This window comes from Lactuca sativa, chromosome 7 (genome assembly GCF_002870075.4).
Source record: "Lactuca sativa cultivar Salinas chromosome 7, Lsat_Salinas_v11, whole genome shotgun sequence".
NCBI classification, from domain to species: domain Eukaryota; kingdom Viridiplantae; phylum Streptophyta; class Magnoliopsida; order Asterales; family Asteraceae; genus Lactuca; species Lactuca sativa.
In genome coordinates, this window is record NC_056629.2 from 191,605,247 (window position 1) to 191,625,488 (window position 20,242).

A 20,242-nucleotide genomic window follows, 5' to 3' on the forward strand; every position below is an offset into this window, starting at 1 on the left:
ACATATTCTCCTTCATTCAACTTGCATGCCATGAGAGACTTGACCACTTCATAGCGTTCTTGCCTATCCTTCTTGTGGAACTTTCCATTAAGGTCGAGGCACAACTCATATGGCCAGTAATCCTCATAAAAATTTTAGAGTTCTGGCATCATGGTAGCAACCATGATGCAAGCAACTTTTGTGGCATCATCAGAATGCTTGCTGAAAGCAACTATTTCTTCAGGAGTAGCCATGGATTCATCGATTTCAACAAGAGACTTTTTGAGAACGTATTCCTTTTTCTCATAGTGAAGCATCATCTTTAGATTCCAATCCATATAGTTTGGACCAATTTGTTTCTCTATTGACAAAATCAAGAGAAGAGTTGTAACACCCGATTGCTGGTACGTATTTAAATTCAGGAAATGTTGCAATTTACTCTGGGACTCGGCGAGTTGGAGGCCCAAAACTTCGAGTAGACTCAACTTTTAATCGGGGGTTTAAGTGACCTACTCGACGAGTCGAAAGACCGACTCGACGAGTAGGACTGTCTAGATGAAACCCTAATATTTGGGTTTGCACCCTATTTAAACACCTTATAACACCCCAACCCAGCCCCTAACATCCCTCCCAACCCAGAGAAAACCCTAACTCGAAACCCTAGCCATTATTTAGTGTTCTTGAGCTTTGCGATGCCATTTTTGTGTGATTGAAGTTTGAGAAGGAGAAGGAAGCTTGTAAGATTAAGAGAAAGCAAGAAGATCCAGAGTTTTGGACACATTTCCAGCTTATTTGAGGTATAAAGCAGAAACCCTGGCTACTAATTGCTTAGATCTTGATTTGGGGATTTTTCTATATATATTTCTAAGTATTAGTGAAGTTATATTCGGGATTGGGTGTAGAAGTGGGTTTGTGCTTCAGATCTGGAACCATTGAGGGTTCCCATGGCATAAAGGTGCCAACTTTATGGCCATGGGAGACCCATGCATCTTGTAGACCTCCTTTTATGGCTTTTTGAGCCAAAGGACCCATGCATGTACATCAAGTTTGAAGCTTTACGTATAAAATGGACCCTAGGAGGCCAGATCTATGGTTTTGACGCGTTAAGACCCATTATAATCGACTGTATAGTTTTGGACATAGAGGGACTCGACGAGTTGTTCATGGGACTTGGCGAGTTAGGGTGTATTTTCCACCAAATCCTTTCTGTTTATGGACTAGTTGTTAAGATCGAAGGTTCCCCAGTTGTTTAGGTTCACTAGGGACCTAGAAATCATAGGACTTCGCGAGTGGATGAACAGACTCGACAAATTCAAGGCAACGTCCCAGCCACAAGAAGACGGACTCGACGAGTTCAAAGGGAACTCGGCGAGTCATAGACTGAACATATTCTTATGGATGAAGATGAACTCGGCGAGTTCAAGGACGAACTCGACGAGTCGGTTGAAGATTCTCCGATGTGTTGTTGAAGGCGAACTCGTCGAGCTCTTGCTAGACTCGACAAGTGGGGACGAGATTACGGCATTTTGTGGATATGGAGACTTGACGAGTTGACGGGCCAACTCGGCGAGTCGAGTCAGCCAGATGTTGACTTTGAAAAAAAGTTGACTTTGACCACGGATTTGACTTTAACTTTGACTTGGATTGAGTGACCATTGTAAGGGTTTCGAGTATGAGTTGATAACTTAGAAGAGATGTCGTGTAGGGATTGAGGAGTCGGGGAGAGTCGATTTCCACACTGAGGGCATTGCAAACACTACACGACTTTGAGGTGAGTTTTCTCCTAGTAGGAATGGGTCTATGGCCACAATGTCGGCCCACAAGTAAGAGTGTTGGATAGATGATTGTCTTTATGATAAGTATCTAGGGATGATATGAGATATGTTTATTGTGCCTAATATGATTATTGTGCTTAATATATGTTAGCAGTAGTAGGGGTGAACTAGTCCCCGGTTACCGGTTGAAAGATACCGAAGGGGAGGGTAGCTCCCAGTTACCGGTTGAGAGATACCGAAGGGGAGGTTAGTTCCCGGTTATCAGTTGAAAGATATCGAGGAGGAGCCCAACTCCTGGCTATGCCTAATACTTACAGGTTGAAAGATATCGAAGATTATGCATTATATGGTATGCGTATGATGGGGGAACTCACTAAGCTTTGTGCTTACGGTTTTCAGTTTTGGTTTCACGTACCTCTTCATCTAAGGGGAATGAGCCGGCGGGTTAGCAGTGCAACACACATTCACACATGATATTCCGCATTTGAGAAACCTGGGATTGTGCTCTGATATTACACTATTTGATCATAGGATCTCAAGACTTGTGATTTGTGACTTATGCTAAAATGATATCAATGTTGTTTTCAGTTAACTGTTTTTACAAGTAATATACTCTAAAAATATAAAAATTTGGGTCTCAATTTTGGGCTGTTACAAGTTGGTATCAGAGCCTTGGTTTGAGGGATTCGGGCACACCTCCGGGGGTGTCTGAACTCAAATCGAGGGCTTGAAGGATTTTTACAAGAAAAAAAAATAGTTTTCTAAAATTTATGATAAGGAGTTTTGAGAAAGAACATGGTGTGTAATGCGTGCGATCGGCCGAGCTCAAGTAAGTTTTCCCCAAGATACCCATACATGACATCTTATGTTATATGATATGATTATGAGTATTGCATGCTAGTTTAGGGATAAGGATCTAGGAATGATGCCTATATGCCTGTTGTATGAGTTTATTGAGCTATATGCTACGGCTGGTTAGTCAGCAGTATGGTAGCCTAATGAGGTTATGCTTGGTATTAGTTACTCAATGCAAAAATGTTGCTCGCTTTGTGTTAATAGGGGTTCCAGCTAGCTTTAACTAACCAGTGAGCGGATATGTAATAGTATCCGCAAGCTACTTAGGAAAAGATGGTAGGGACTCCTTGTGTAGCTGATGGCAGAGAGTAAGTCGGAGAGTGCCCTAGGACAAGCCTAGGATGAGATTAGTTGGAAAGTAAAAAGGGACTTGGTGAAGTCAAGACAATTCTTGAGGAAAGTACGGATAGATGTGGAAGGTAGTATGGGCCTGTACTACTGGAAGCAAAGGATTCGTACTCGAATCAAGGAGGGCTGAGATAGAGCCAGGAAACTTGGAGAGTGTGTGAGACCTCTCGAGAGTATGTATAACTCTGACATCATTGTTTTTATTTTCGGTATGGTGATTACACGACATGGAGTGGGATATGGGTCAAGATCAGGGTCAGGCTCGGGTGCGGGTTCTGAGCAGGTTGATGACAGACTACACGAGTTCATCGCATCTAAGATCACGAGAGGTGTCCTTTAGGCGACCCCGGTTATTTTCGGGTTGATCAAGGAGGATATTGTTGAGCTGATGGAGGACCGTCTCTGAACATTCAGGAGTGACTTGGCGTCTAACCAGTCGGGTACGCGCACACTGTCCTTCAAGGAATTTTGGGGGAGTGGTGTGCCAGACTTTCACGGGGTGAAGGACCCCATTGTGGCCAGGAGATGGATTACAGACATCGAGTCTGCACAGTTGACGAGCTTCTGCCCGGAGGGGTCAAAGGTCCGCTTTGCTGCGGGATGTTTGAGGGATCGAGCCAGAGATTGGTGGGAGTTAATGGGTGATTCACTGGGGGCCCCAACCATTGAGGCTATGACTTGGTCAGATTTTGTGACCAGGTTCAGGGTTGAGTTTGCGTCGGCTGTGGAGCTTCAGCAGCTGGCCAGAGAGTTTTTTGATATGAGGCAGACTACTAAGACTGTGGCGGAGATCACTGCCAAGTTCTGGGAGAGGGCATTGTTGGTACCTCAGTACACAGGGGGTGAGGAGATGCGGAAGACCCACTATCATGATATGTTGAGGGCTGACATTTTGGAGCATGTCAGCTATTCTGCTTGCCGGACTCTGGATTCCAAGATTACCAGTGCGAGGGAGAGGGAGATTGATTTAGAGAACCTTAGGAAGAGGAAAGCGGAGACAAGACAAGCTGCTAGGGTTTCAGGGAAGAAACCCAAAGGATTCGACACAAGGTCGAAGGGCCAGCAGGGCCGGGACCGCTGTGGGAAATGCGGTAAGTCACACGAGGTAGTTTGCCGCACTGGGCGGGATCGGGCTGCTATAAGTGCGGAAAGACCGGACATTTTGGCAGGGAATGTACAGCTCCTACCCGCATTGTTCAGATGTCAGGCCTAATTTGCTTCCATTGCAATCAGAGGGGCCATAAAAAGGCTAACTGCCCCAGGTTGACAACAGCAGCAGTAGCAGTGCCAGTGGTGGCGCCAACTCTAGCGACTACACGGGTTACGGATGGCCGGAGGTCAAGTCAGAGGATCCAGTGGTGACGAGCTGATCTTTCTAGTTGACAGCCGAGGAGGCACGCGCCGCACCCGATCATTTGTCTCTCTTGCACTTAGCAAGAGGTTTCCTGAGTCTTCAGGAATGTTAGATTGCCCTCTAGAGGCCGAGATTGCGGACGACCGGTAAGTGCGAGTGTCAGAGGTTTTCAGAGATTGCGTTCTGAAGTTGTATGAGGAGCGCTACTTGGTAGATTTCGTTCCCAAACCATTGCAAGGGAACAAGTTCATCATAGGGATGGATTAGTTGAGCCCCAATGGGGTAGTGATCGACTGTGCACAACAGTTAGTTCGGATTAGGACCCCAGGTAGGGGTGAGCTGGTGATTCAGGGCGAGAGGCCACAACATGAGCCAAATTTATGTTCAGCAGCGAGGGCTAGGCGCTACCTCCAGCAGGGTTGTGCGGGATATGTCTGTTGAGCGTGTCAAACCCAACAAATAAAGGGTACAAATGACTCCTTAAACACTACTACTATGCACTAATACTGTAGTACAAGGTAAGTAGGGTCGATCCACAGAGACACGGGACAAGTGTTTATACCTTTTTGCGTAAGGTACAAAAATGGTCATAGAATGGGGGGAACTTATAAGCAATGATTTAAACTATAGAATAAAGAAATAAGTAAATGCTTGATTTAATGAAGTAGATTCAAGATTTGTAAGGACTCCAGCTCCATCCAAGACAAATTAGCAATGTGATTCCAAGGATGAAATGATATTTGTTCAATTCTATCTAAATTGGTACATGGAAATGCTAACAAGCTCTAGCACCTCCCATTCACCACATTAACTAACCAAAATAAGCTCTTTGATTAATCCTAACCTTACCAATCTAATCTAAACAAGCTCTTAGAATTAGGTTGAAAGATTGCATTAAACTTTATGTGAATGTTCCCAACAACACTCAATACTCCTCATAAACCCGGGAGCATAAGAATGTGTGGATAAGATTTACATTAAATTCATTCAATATAAATCAGTTTAGTGCTTGTTACCTAGTCCAATTTACAAAACAATTACGGATTTTTCAATTAGATAACTTGAATGATCAATCCCTAATTCAAATGGCCAATAAGAATCACAATTAGAATCAAACATTCGATTGAAACAAAATCAAATTCACTAGATAGAAAATTGAAAGAAAACATCAAGTCATATGATTGAAATCACAACTAGAAGTCAAGACATAAAGTTGGAGAATCTAGGGTTCTAGCCACTCATGACTAGAACAAGATCACAAATCTAGAAAATGAAATTAAAGTTCTTACAAAATGAAATCAAATGTTCGCAAGTGTTAATCAACTTCAAAATCCTCAAGAAAATCGCCTTCTTTACTCCAAAAGTCGACCCTACAAAGTAAAAAGTCGGTTCCCCCCTTTAAGAAAGATGAAAAACGGCTTTAAAACCCACGTTTACGTTTACACGGTCCGTGTAAATTAACACTGTCATTTACACGACCCGCGTAAACGCAAAAATATACTGCGCAGAAATCTACGTTTACACGGGCCGTGTAAACGCAAGGCTTGCATTTACACGGCCATGTAAATCTATGCAAAGCCAAAATCTTCAATTCTTTGATATCTTGCTCCTTGGTGCTCCGCAAGTCCCAAAATTTTGTCCGCAACTCTTATTTACGTCCTCCAACAAGATCCTACCTCCAAAAGTCCCTAAAATATCACAAAAGTATGTGAATGAAGTTGCCTCATGAAAAATCCCGAAAAACATGCAAAATGCATGAGTTTAAGCCTATATGCAATGTACTTTTATGAAATAAAGCTACAAAATGGGTACATGAAATGCACCCAACAAATCTCCTCAAGCATAAACCTTTCTTGTCCTCAATAAAGAACAAGCAAATTTAAATCGGAGAAAATAAAATAAAAGAGAAGAAAAGAAAATCAAAGTTAAAACTTTTTTGAAACTTGATGCAAGAAATCAAAACAAACATGAAAAAATATATATCCAACCCAATTAACCCTGTTTTGTACCATAGTTGAGAATGTACCTATCGTGCCTTGAGTCAACTTGGATTTAGTCTCAAAATATTATATAACAATAGAAATACGACCTTAGCCACTCCCTAATACAACTCAACAGAATCAAAGATCACCACACTTGCTCCCTCTCAATAACAACAACTCAATTAATGGAACAAATTATGGTCTTACTCTCGTGAAATTGTATGTGACAAAACATGCTCAATCATCTCTGTTTCAAAAATTATAACAATGAACGACACCAGCTATTTGTTGATCAACAACAATCTTTTTCTGAAAAAAAAATCTTTTCTAAAAATTCCCTAATATTTACCCAAATTGGTTACAAGTTTCAACCCACTTACTCCAGTCAAAGTAATTAACATTCAATCCTAATGTCATAAGTTTAAATCCAAGTCCAAGGGAATCTTTTGGCAGCCAAATATTTTTCCTAAACATATTATACAATTAACTATAAACACAAATATGTACAAACTTCCTAATTACATTTTCCTACAAATAAAGCTAATGGCTTTCTTTGAAATCCGTGTAACGGGTTTTCAACCAACACATCCAAATCAAATGACCTTAGTGTGTTAGATTTAAAAAGACCCCTCGGGTTTACTTGCCCGAATCTCAAAGGCCACAAATTAGCTTTATTTGTTATTATTAAGTTCATGACTTTCTATGGAACCCGTGTAGCGAACTTTCAACCCAATCAGTCCCAAACAATTTAGCTTTAGGCGATTAGGTGTAGAACACCCCTCAGAGTTTACTTGTTCGAGTCCCAAAGGTCACAGATTAACTTAATAAATATAAATATTTGTTTTATTATTTTTTAATTTTTTATATTATTTATTTATTTATTTATTTATTTATATCTAACTAAGATAACACATCACACTCTTATTAATTTATTTATTTGGCTTATTTCTTTATATTTTTGTCCTTGACTTTTCTATTGTGGGACATCTCACGGTCTATTACCGTGAGAGATTTCTAGACATTTTTCGGGGGACTGAAGTCAACATGCAAAGACTCGTAGGTATAGTTGGAAACTATGTCCCTAAGCAGGGTATATAAAAGAGAATGAGTAGAAATGACTTTTTAAAGCGCTGGAAGGCTCGGGACACTGAAATTTTGTATCCTTTTTATGAATTTTTGAATTTGGCATTTTGAGTTCAATTGAGCATCTACTACTCATAAGACCAGTCATACGTCCCAAAGAATTGACTCATACTTGCCGTTATGCTCCAATGTTGACAATCTTCTCACTTTCTGTTTTGCACGAGTAGCTTCGGGAGGTGTGTTCGTGTGTGATTAACTTGCTTTTAGATTTTTCAATAAAAAAAGCAAGCCAATTTCAAGGCACATGACTCATTTACCAGCTCAACTGTTTTGAAAAGATTCGGTTGCTTGGGATTCGATCGTTTTTTTTATTATGCAATGAATGCAATGCAAAAAATTAGATGAAAACAATATGCAAAGAAAATAATAAAAATTAGAATAGAAAGAAAATCTTTTTGGTTTTTGAAAAATTTTCCATGCACAAAAAAAAATGAAAAAGAAAATGAAATGAAAATTAATGCAATATGTACAAAACTACATGCAACGGGATTTATGCATGGATGGATGCCCCTCCCCAAGCTTAAAATATAGCATCGTCGTCGATGCTTTGAGAGAGGCATAGTCGGCCTATTGAGAGTCGGATGGTGGAGGATGGTAGCTGGGTTGGGAATGGGTCTAAAACAGTCACAAATGCACACCAATTGAATTTTAAGTAAAATATGAACGATTAAAGATATGGAAAGAATTTACCGAATCGTTCTTGGAGCCTCGCAATTATGGTGTAAACCTCCTCTTCATCCTCCCCAAGCTATCCGTGAAGTATTTTTTGGAGCCGGAGATTCATTTTCTAGGCATAAAAAATAAGTTTAAACCATTTGGGACATAAAAAAATTGAAATTTACCAAAGACTAAATAGTTTTAAAAGAAAGGACAAAAATAACCCCGGGTTGCCTCCCGGTTAGCTGCCCTTGTTTTAAGTCGTTGGCTCGACTTGGCCCCTAAATGTGCTTTGTTCTAAGTAGGTGGGCCTTTACAACACATTAACCTTCTCGCCACTTCCTTCAATTGAAAACTTATCTTCTACCTAACTTTTTTTTTTTGTTTTGAAAGCACCTGCTCACAAAATGCTTGGCATAAACAATTAGTAACACCGTGTCCCCGGCAACGGCGCCAATTTGTTTGGTTGTCAAACCAACAAATAATGGGATAAAATAATATTAATAAAGCTCAAATCACTGCTATTTCTAATACTAAAGATAGTATAGAGTAAGCAGGGTTGGTCCACAGGAATACAGGACTTCTTATCTTGCCATATTTTCACACGTAATACAAATAATATTAAAATGGGGGATTGTGTTTGAACTTGAATTAAACTTCATAAATAAGAAAGTTTGATAACAAAACTCAGTAAAAGAAGTACATTTCCGATTCTGACTCTTATACATGTATTATGTTGAAAGATGTAATATGATTATAACTCATGTTCAATCTAGGTTGGTAAGTTAGATATTAATAAACTCTAATATCCAAATTTGCAAAAGTATTTTATTCAAAACAAGTTCTTCAAATAAAACTTCATTTAATTGATTCAATTCAAATAAGTTCTTGGATCAAATCATTAAATGACATTAAGTTCTTGCACTAATTACCAACAATGTTTAACATTCCTCTTAAGCTTGGGAATATAAACATTTAATCTTTGATTGCACTAATTTTGATCTAATTACAACCAAGTAAGTGTATCTTACTAACATCAAATCATGAAACATATACGAATTTCATAATTTGATTAACTAGATTCACTAGAACCCTAATTCATTGATCAAGTGAAAAAGAGAACCAACCAAACACATGATTAAGATCAAATCAAAGATTACTAGATGTTAAACACAAATCAAATTCAAGTTACAACCTAACAACACATACTTAAGAATTCAGATTCGGAAATGATAATGAAATCAACCACACATGTCTAGGTTGAAGTACAAATCAAACAAGTTTAAACTTAAAATTGACTTACAAAAAGGAAATTAAAGTGTTTCCAAGTGTTAATCAACTTCAAAATCCTCAAGAAAATCGCCTTCTCTACTCCAAAAGTCGACCCCCCAAAGTAAAAAGTCGGTTCCCCCCTTTAAGAAAGATGAAAAACTGCTTTAAAACCCACGTTTACGTTTACACGGTCCGCGTAAATTAACACTATCATTTACACGGCCCGCGTAAACGCAAAAATATACTGCGCAGAAATCTACGTTTACACGGCCCGTGTAAACGCAAGGCTTGCATTTACACGGCCGTGTAAATCTATGTAAAGCCAAAATCTTCATTTCTTTGATATCTTGCTCCTTGGTGCTCCGCAAGTCCCAAAATTTTGTCCGCAACTCTTATTTACCTCCTCCAACAAGATCCTACCTCCAAAAGTCCCTAAAATATCAGAAAAGTATGTGAATGAAGTTGCCTCATGAAAAATCCTGAAAAACATGCAAAATGCATGAGTTTAAGCCTATATGCAATGTACTTTTATGAAATAAAGCTACAAAATGGGTACATGAAATGCACCCAACAATGTCGCCTATGTTTTGGATACCCGAGAGGCGGTTCAGGCAACGGTGAGTGATGTGACATTGGTACGAGAGTACGCATATGTATTTCCAGAGGAGCTGCCTGGGATACTTCCGGAGAGGCAGGTGGCGTTCAAGATCGACCTGGTCCCTGGTGTGGCTCCGATAGACAAGGCACCATATCGGTTGGCTCCTCCTGAGATGCAGGAGTTTTCTACTCAGCTGCAAGAGCTATTAGACAAGGGATTCATCAGACCGAGCAATACGCCTTGGGGAGCCCCCGATACTATTCGTGAAAAAGAACGACGGGTCGCATCGGATGTGTATAGACTACCGACAGCTGAATAAGGTAACAATGAAGACCTGTTACCCACTCCCGAGGATTGACTACCTCTTTGACCAGCTTCAGGGAGCATCTTGGTTTTCCAAGATCGATCTTTGTTTGGGTTACCATCAGGTGAGGGTCCGAGAGGAGGATGTGCAGAAGACTGCGTTTCGGACGCGATATGGTTATTATGAGTTTGTGGTAATGCCTTTTGGGCTCACCAATTCTCCTGTCGCATTCATGGATCTCATGAACCGCATGTGTAGACTGATGTTGGATCGGTTTGTGATAGTTTTCATTGATGACATCTTGGTCTATTCCAAGACTCGGGAGCAATATGAGGAACACTTGCGAGAGGTATTGGATACTCTTAAGAGGGAGACCTTGTATACCAAGTTCTCGAAGTGTGAATTCTGGTTGCGCGAGGTGCAGTTTCTTGGGAACCTTGTCAATCAGGATGGGATTTTAGTCGATCCGGCCAAAGTGGAGGTTGTGATGAGGTGGGAGGTCCCAAAGTCTCCATACGAGATTCGGAGCTTCCTGGGATTGGCAAGTTATTATTCTCAATTCATTTAGGACTTCTCTAAGATAGTCGTTCCCTTGACCCGGTTGACAAGGAAAGTCGTGATCTTTCGCTGGGGGTCAGAGCAGCAGGCTGCATTCGAGACTCTGAGACAGAGATTGTGCAAGGCGCCAATCTTAGCCCTGCCAGAGGGCATAGATGGTTTTGTGGTATATTGTGATGCGTCCATCTCGGGTTTGGGAACGATATTGATGCAGATGGGGCATGTTATCGCCTACGCTTCGAGGCAACTGAAGCCTCATGAGGCGAACTATCCGACGCATGACTTGGAGTTAGGGGCAGTTGTTTTCGCCCTCAATATTTGGCATCATTACCTCTATGGATCCGTTGTACTATTTACACGGACCATAAGAGTTTGAGGTACCTTATAGATCAGCCAAATCTGAACATGAGGTAGTGTCGGTGGCTTGATGTGGTTAAGGATTACGATTGTGAGATCCTTTACCACCCGGGAAAGGCCAATGTCGTGGCCTATGCACTTAACCGCAAGGCAGCGCCGATCAGAGACATCTGCTTGAGCATGACCGTGGTTACTCTACTGTTGCAGCGGATTCGAGAGGCCGAGCAGGAGGCTATGAAGGAGGAACATCATAAGAGTGAGCGTATTGTAGGCCAGGTTTCCTCCTTTGATAATGACAACCATGGATTGTTGACTCTACACCGTAGAGTGTGGGTCCCATATCATGGAGGTGTGCGCCAGGTACTAATGGAGGAGGCGCATAAATCCAGATTTTCTATCCATCCTGAGGCGATGAAGATGTACATGGATCTTCATCTTAACTATTGGTGGCCCTGCATGAAGAGGGATGTAGCATGGTTCGTTGAGAGATACCTGACTTGCGGGAAGGTCAAGGATGAGCACCAGAGGCCTCATATCAAGACCCAGCCGTTGGATATTCCACTATGGAAATGGGAAGACATTACTATGGATTTCATCACAAAGCTTCCCAGGACTGCACGAGGAGTGGATTCAATTTGGGTCATCGTGGATCATTTGACCAAGAGTGCCCATTTCATATCGATCCAGGAGAGTCTCTCGGCCGAGAAGTTTGCCGATATCTACATCCGAGAGGTACTAGCTCGGCACGGAGTGCCAGTTTTCGGTGATTTCGGACCGAGATGTGCGGTTTACTTCCAGATTCTGGAAGAAGTTTCACTATGAGTTGGGTACTCATCTACACTTCAGCACTACTTTTCACCCGCAGACAAATGGTCAGAGTGAGCGGACCACCCAGACTCTGGAGGATATGCTGCGGGCATGTGTTTTATACTTTGGAGGTAGTTGGGATACTTACCTCCCTTTGGCTGAGTTATCCTATAATAACAGCTATCATGCGAGTTTTGGCCATCCTCCCTTTGAGATGTTGTATGGGAGGAAGTACATGACCTCGATATGTTGGGGTGAGGTTGGCTAAAGGGTCATGGGGAGTACCGAAGTGGTACTCAAGACTACGGAGAGGATCCAACAAGTGCGGAGCAGGCTTCATACTACTCAGAGTCGGTAGAAAAGTTATGCCGACAAGCGTCATTTAGACCTGGAATTCCAGATCAGGGATATGGTGCTTCTGAAGGTGTCACCTTGGAAAGGTGTCATCCGGTTTAGGAAGCGGGGCAAGTTGGGCCCCATATATATTGGACCTTTCTAGGTTGCAACCCGGGTGGGCAAGGTGGCATATAGGAATCATTCTAGATAACCTAAGTGGCTTCCCAAAATCGTCCCCCTCCTGGGAAGGTGTTGGAACCTCTCTTGTTCAACTATTGAACAATTACAGCTTAGCCCTTACACTTTTAATTAATTCTAATTAAACCGAAATTAATTCCAATTAATTTTTTATTAATTCTTAGTTAACTATTACTAATTCAAATTAATATATTAAACATAAAATGTATTAATAATTCATTTATTTCAATTTCTAATTAATTTATTAATCATGTAAAATTTAATAAATCAACCTTTCTCTCCAAAAGTCATTATATTTAGTTACTAGTTACAAGGGCAACCCAAAAGAGGAGTTTGTTGTTAGATCAAGGATATATCAATTTAGTTATTGGCTTAGACACCTTAATCGAATAGTCTCCCTCTTAGATAAGTCTGTAACTACAATTACAAGTATAGAACTTGAACTAGATTGCAAAGAGTGTTTTCCGAAGCCACTGATGAAATCTAATTCTAATTAGTCGTTGGCCCTAACATAAGTTATCAACAATTCATTCATTCTTCATAATATCATATGGACATGATACATAGATCAGAATCAATCTCATTGTCCAAGATTCTATTTCCCGATTTACCAATTTGCAAATACTTGATTAGACTTCAAATTGAACACATCAATTAGTCCTGATTGGACCCAACATATAATGTCAACATCAAATCATCGAGGGCTCAAATGATATCGCTTTCCTATTAGGGTAAAAGGTATGAATAAACTTTGACTACACAGTTGTAACCTTTACTTACCAAGTCATATATGATGCTACATTTTATAACATCAAGTTAATGATGCGTTTACGCAACACCAATATACAACCGATTTGTAAATTACAAATTATGTGTCTCCGTTTAAAGAATAGTAGATATTATCGTCTTAGAATTACTCATGACTAGATCCATGAAGTAATCTCTAAGCGTGTGTTCATCAAACACTTAGAATCTCTATTTTCAAAGTACTCATGAATATTTAGCAATTCCAATTACAATGTTAACCTCAATCGACAATTTATATTCAATTCATGACAATCTTAATTCACTATTTACTTCCAAAAGTATGAACAACTATGAAAGTTTGAATAATTCAAATTACTCAAGAATTAAAACATGCAAATGAAACACAAGAATAAATAACTAAAAAAGGTAGTAGAATACTCATAAATAATTCTCTATTATTCATTCACCAAAGTTAACTACATTTATTTTGTTACAAGTTTCAAAATATCACCTAACTACTAAAACTAACATTGTCTCTTAAGCTTATGCTCCTAGCATGTTGGTAGTGTTTGACTCTACTCAGAGCTATTGTGAAAGAATCAGCAACATTATCCTCTGATGATACTCTCTTCACCAGAAGGTGTCTGTCTTCAACCCAATGTCGAATGTAATAGTACTTCTTGTCAATATGATTGGATCTACCATGATCCTTTGGCTCTTTTGTCAAAGAAACTGTGCCTTCATTATCACATACCAATTTTATTGGTTCTTGAGTAGTTGGAACGACTCCAAGATCTTCGATAAAGTTCTTCAGCCAAGCCGATTCCTTTGATGCTTCACTCGTTGCAATGTACTCTGATTCACAAGTGGAATCAACCACTGTGTCTTGTTTGGAACTCTTCCAAGTAATCAATCCCCCCATTTAATATGAATACCCAGCCAGACTATGAAAATTGTCTCGGTCTGTTTGAAAGTTGGCGTCACTTTAATCACTCATTCTTATCATATCATTGCCTCCATGAACTAAAAATGTCTTTTTTCTTCTTCGCATATACTTAAGAATATTCTTCACGACAATCCAATGGGCTTTGCCAGGATTTCCTTGAAATCAACTAAACGTCATTACATACATGATCGATCCTACAGCCAAAACATATGTAACTCGACTCATGTCATCTATCTCTTCATCAGTACTGGGACATTGAGCTTACTCAACTTAACAGTACTATGAATAAGCAATTCTCCTTTCGTAAAATCGTCCATACTTAAACGCTTCAGCATTTTATCCAAATCTGTACTCTAGCTAAGTCCAATAAGACAGTTCTTTCTATCCCGATGAATTCTTATCCCAAAAATATAAGTCGCTTTCCATAAATCCTTCATAGCGAAACACTTTCTGAATGTTCGCTTGATCGGATACTAACAAGTATAAACACGAAGAATAGATGGTATAAAGGAACAGAAAAACAAGAGAACAACAATGATCACAAAGATGGTTTTTCACTAAGAAAAATGTTGTCACAAAGAGAACGGGTGCAGTTAAATATTGGACATAAACGTCAAATCCATTTACTTGGTCGTGACGCGTTCGCACAGGACACACATCCATGGAACATAATTCAAACTTGAGGAAATAATCATGTGTGACGACCATTCATGGAACGTTATTTAAATGAGTTTTTCTTTTCTTTTTCATTTTTTTCATTTTTTATTTATTTATTATTATTATTAATATTAGTTTTTTTATAATAAAAACTCGTTTTTTTAGTTTTTATAACTTTTTTCATTTTATTTTTATTTTATTTTTCGTTTCTTTGTTTATTTTTTGTTTTTTTATTTTTCAAAAAAGTGTTAAAAAAACCTTTTTAGATTAATATATACTCAGTTTTCAGATGTTCTTTTATTTTGTTTTTTTTTTTTTTTTTGCGTTTTTAATACTTTTTTTTGCTTTTTTAACGTTTTACTATGCCATTGATGTTTTTTGTGTTTTTTTGTGTGTGTGTGTTTTTTTTGTAAATATTGGTTTGAGTTTTTGATTCTTACTAATTATAAAAGGTTCGAATCGTAACGATATTATGCATAATACTATTTTTGATAATATTATTTTTGGATCATGAAAATTTGAATGATATCATTTTGGATCATAAAATTTTGTATCATAAAATTATGGATCATATCATTTTGAATCATATTAATTTGGATTATAAATCATATGATTTTGGATCATAATATATTGAATTAAATAAAGTTTTTTTTTTTAAATATAACATTTGGATTAATATATTTTTTGAATCATTTAATTGTGAATCATAAAAGATATAATAATTAAGAATCATAAAATATTTGAATCAAAATAGTTTTACATCATAAAAAGATCATAAACATATTGAATTATATTTTTTTTATGAATAATAAATACTTTAAATCATCTCCATTTGGATCATATTAAGTTTAACAATTTTTTTAAAAACTTTTAATCTTTTAAATTCAAAGTTGGTATCTAAAATACCTCATTTTTTAAAAACTCTTTTTACAAAGTCGATAGTATAATAAGCATAAATATTCCTTAAATTTTTATTATTTTTGGGGAAATTTTTTTCTAGGTTTTTGTATAAATATTAAAAATTAAAATATATTTCTTTTTCAAATTTTTATGATTGTGTTTATTTTTTGTTGAGAATTAAATTTCAAAAACTTTAATTTCATTAAAAAAAATCACAATAAAAAAAGTTATTGCTAAAAAACAAAACGAGTGAAATAAAATAAATGCTTCAACCAGTAAGATGACGACATGTCGCAGAGGGAGGGAAATCGGCGCGTGTGATGCATGTATGCAAGTGTAATCCGCGAGTGTATTTTGTAAACTGAGTTCACATTTTTACATCTTGACGACTTTAACCCTTCATATTTAGACCTTTGCTGGAAATATAAAGCATTATTGATAGTAATAGTATTACGAAACTGGTAGTGTCGGATTTTAATAATATCGTGAAATATTAGATTTATTTCAACCATCATAAAGCGATTAAGATTTGTCCTTACGATTTCCTACCGTTTTTTGCGTTCATATACATATATATGGGCTTAGGGTTCCTACCGTTTTTTTTGTGTTCATATACATATATATGAGCTTAGGAATATGTGGCTATCATGCACCTAAGCTTATATATAGAATCCTCCAAATAATATAGTTTTAATCCATTTATATACAAACTAATCATGATATCTCTTTTACTATTTTTTCTTAATGACATGACTTACTAAATCGATCAAATTTATGTTTTTTTTCTTTAATGTGTCTAAGAACTTAAAGCATTAAAAGTCATGACCATTTAATCAACCCTACTAAATTTTAAATGAAACTAATAGAATAGAAGATAAAAGAAGAACATGTCATAACTCAATCAAGTTTTTCACAAAATCATTGGGTATAGTTTTCAATTGAAAAACAAAACGCTTTATTTATATTCATTAAAAAATATTGGTTTTTTTTATTTTCTTTATAAATTTTAATAATTATTTGTAATAAAAATATATATAATTGATATTTTCCATTCCTTAATTGAAATTAATTCAATTGTATTCTATTAAAACAAAACTAAATGAAAATGAAATTGGATTTGTTTTGTTTAAAACTACGTTATTTAAAAGGTTCTATATCTAAGCTTAAGTACACACACACACACACACACACACACACACACATATATATATATATATATATATATATATATATATATATATATATATTAAATTCAATAGAGAACCATTATAAATGGTTCTCCAATGAACCAAATATTTTTTTAAGTTTTAAAACTTATTCTTTATCGAAAGAAAACTAAAAATATATATTTTTTTAAATTCACATTGTGAATGTTAAAAAATAAGTTATATATTTTTCGGATTCACCGTGTGAATTTATATTCATATTATGAATTACATAGATTCATATTGTGAATTTAACGTAAAAAAACAATTTTTTTTATCGAATTTGATATAATTGAAAAAATGATAAAAGGTTATGAATTTCTGTATTTTAAAATTTTTTATTAATAAAAAATATGTTATAAAATTTGAAAGCTAATAATTGTTTTCTATTTTACCTAATCATGGCTTCTTGTTTTTTTTTTTTTTTTAAATATACATACATACACACATGAATATATATATATATATATATATATATATATATATATATATATATATATATATATATATATATATATATATATTTCTTAGTGTATGTATGTATATTAAAAAAAATAAGAGAAACAAGATGCCATTTTGAAATATCATGTCAACCTTCTTATAATCAACCCACTAATAAATTGATGTCATTTCTCTTAAATTTTTTCCAAACTTAGATAAGCATCATGATATTTGTACTACTTTTTGATTATCACACACCAAATACCTTTTGCTGGGATTAATATATAAATATTACAAAATTGAAAAATATGTAGGTTCATAGTATTAGTTCGTCATGTCGATTTTCGTCCTTAATATTCGTTGTTTCAACATAACCCGAAAAGGAACAAATAATGACAAGATATGTTTATTCTATCTATATCTAATATTGTTGGAGTCAACACCATAAGACTAAAACATGTACTAAAATTTGATCACTATACACAAAAAATATGTAAATGTTAAAAGTTGATACTTGACTTTGAATTTAATTAAAAGGTGATTAGAGAAAGCAACCTTACCCCACCGGACTTTACAATACCTTAATTACCATATATCATTAAAACAGAATTAGGTCGCGTAATTACCATGTAATCTCCTTTTCCATTAATTAAAACATAACATCTCGATCAACTGTTATACATTTTTTTAAAGTTGCTTGATAGATACCTAATTGAGCGAAATAAGAAATTATAATGTTAATTTTGGTTTTGGTGGACTTATTTTTTGATGCTTTGATCAAAATAAATACTTACTTTTTGAAGGACGGGAATTTTGTAATAAAACCTGCAAAAGAATTATATATATATATATATATATATATATATATATATATATATATATATATATATATATATATATATATATATAAGTTCAAATGTTTTCACTATCTATTGTGTGTCCGTATGATTGATTCTGGACCAATCATTTTAGTTATTTTAAGAAAGTAATTAATACATATTAAATGCTGAAGATGTAATTAATACCTATTATATCTTCAACATGTAATATGCATTAATTACTTTCTTAAAATAACTAAAATGATTGGTTCAGAATCAGTCATACGGGCACACAATAAATAGTGAAAACATTTGAACCTAACCTATATATATATATATATATATATATATATATATATATATATATATATATATATATATATATATATATATATATATATATAGGAATGAGTTCTATGGAAAACAAATAACTAGGGCAACATCTACCGGAACCAATAATCAAATGACACGTGTCCATTTCTTTCTTCACAAGTAATGTATTGTGGAAGTTATTGTGGAAGTGATGTGTTGTTATGTTTTCATTGGTTCAAATATGTGTTGCCCTAATCATTCATTTTCCATATAACTCTTCCCTATATATATATATATATATATATATATATATATATATATATATATATATATATATATATATATATATATATATAAAGGTTATAAAAATCGCTCGACTTTAGCTAGGCGGAGATTAATCGGGGGATTAATCGGAGACTATTAATTGTTAATTTGTTAGATTTTAAAAAATTAAATAAGACTAATATCATATAAAAGTTCATAGTACCACTAATATCATAACAAAATAGGTTAATATGATAAATATAACACTAATCATACCTCAAATAGTTTCGATTGAGATATAACTTCTTCAAAGTGTTAAAATTTTATCGGGTTCTACTGTTTCAATTTTTTGTATGCATGGATTAATCGCTAGGTGCTCTCTAATTGGCCGAGTAGCGCTTAGGGATTAATCGGGACCTAATCAAGATTTTTACAACGTTGATATATATATATATATATATATATATATATATATATATATATATATATATATATCAGTTAAGTAGAGAACCATTATTAATAAAGAAACCAAGTAACTAATCCAAAGCATCGAAATTTAAAGCGATCAACGGCAAAAAGAAGGGTTGTAGATAGGTCTGGCAATGGAGCGGGTTTTGACCCTGATCCGATCCAAACCCTTAACAATTATACGGGTTTGGAGCATAGTTTTGATCCGTTTACCTATTAACGACCCTTACCCGCTAACCCTTTTATTAAAAGGGTCGGGAATGGATCATCACCGATCCGCTCCGTTTATAACCCGCCTCATATAAATTTTAGAATTATACATTTATAATTTATATTTCATAAAGTTTACATTAAATTCCAGAAAGTCCAAAGAGAAAAGGCCAAAGACTAAACTGTTTTTACATAGGACTCGAGGACTCAACTTCTAGACTTCCAGGACTCAACTTCTAGACTTCTAGTCTTCTCCCAAGAGCCATGATTATCATTTCATTTATATATCATCATGTAATTACTAATTTCATTTATAAATCAATAAGGTCATTTATCAACCGGAAGAAAGTTTGTAATTCCTATTCCCTATCAATGCAATCGACGGTAAAAAACCAATCAGAAGTAACTAAAATAATGATTTTAATTCCAATAGAAAGTCTTCGAGTACATAATGTGTTTTCGAAATCAACACTTAGTTTTACTTAATAAATGTGATTTTATGATTTAAGTAAAATGTGTTTGATTATTTAAAAAACCTACGGGTTACGAGGCAGGTTTGGATATCTGCTGATTCGGTGGATAAGGGTATGGGTTTGATTATTCAAAACCCTACGGGTTACGGAGCGGGTTTGGATCGGATTTTAAAATTTGTTAAAAGGGTTTGGATCAAGGTCGATTCGCTCCAAACCCGCCCCATTGTCAGGTCTAGTTGTAGACTTTTACAATGGACGCACATGCACCGAATTATAAC